At 34.3% G+C, this 849-nt stretch overlaps 1 non-coding gene across 1 annotated transcript; it reads left to right on the top strand.

The window, feature by feature from the left end:
* Positions 1-370: 370 nt before the first annotated feature.
* On the top strand, positions 371-476 carry LOC132651627 (U6 spliceosomal RNA). The gene has a single exon (XR_009589212.1). It is a non-coding gene; the product is annotated as a U6 spliceosomal RNA (small nuclear RNA).
* The last annotated feature ends 373 nt before the right edge of the window (positions 477-849 follow it).

Here is an 849-nt window from a genome sequence, read left to right as displayed (position 1 = left end):
CTGTTTTGGTCTCTCTATTTCTGAATCTGTCTCCCTAGCTTTTCCCCTGTTTCTCTCATTCTCCCTATCTCTGCCTGCTGCTTGTGGTTCATTATGAAAAGTTATAAGTTTTGATAAATGTCTACAACAAGATGACTGCTTGATGTCATGACTTCATGGATCATTTGTTTAAAAATAAAAGCAATATCCCAAGTAAACACTTTTTGTTCAATGATTTACCTTGGTAAGGGAGCACTTTACCGTAAATAATTCACTGAGTGAGAGCATATCTTTGCATTATTTAACAAATAATAATTGAATCTGTGATTAAGTGAAACTCACAAGTCAAGGGCACAAGACTTTATTAATGACCACTTGAAAGAAATATGTGGTGCTTGTCTCTGTAGCACATATACTGAAATTGGAATTATACAGAGAATTTTGCATGGCCCCTGTGCAAGGATAACTGGAAAATTCGAGTAGTTTTCCATATTGTTTGAGAAAATAAAGAAAACACAAATAAAGGAAATTGTGAAGAGAAAGAAATTAGGGAAGAAAACAAGAAAACAGAGGTTAAGAAATACCAATACACTACAAGAGATGTAAGAAAGAATCACAGTGTGGAAGATACAATGGAGGAAACTGATGTCTCTGTCAAAGAAACTGTTAAATCTAAAAATTCCTGACACAGACCATCCAAGAAATGCAAGACAATATGAAAAGACAAAACCTAAGAATAATAGGTATAGAGGAAAAAGAAGACTCCCTTCTCCAAGAACCAGAAAATATTTTCAACAAAATCATTGAAGAAAATTTCCCCAAGTTAAAGGAGAGGCCAATTAGAATACATGAGGCCTACAGAACATCCAA

Source organism: Meriones unguiculatus (genome assembly GCF_030254825.1).
Source record: "Meriones unguiculatus strain TT.TT164.6M chromosome Y unlocalized genomic scaffold, Bangor_MerUng_6.1 ChrY_unordered_Scaffold_23, whole genome shotgun sequence".
Lineage (NCBI taxonomy): Eukaryota > Metazoa > Chordata > Mammalia > Rodentia > Muridae > Meriones > Meriones unguiculatus.
The sequence above is the reverse complement of the archived record's forward strand: the minus strand, read 5'-3'. Positions and strand labels throughout refer to the sequence as shown.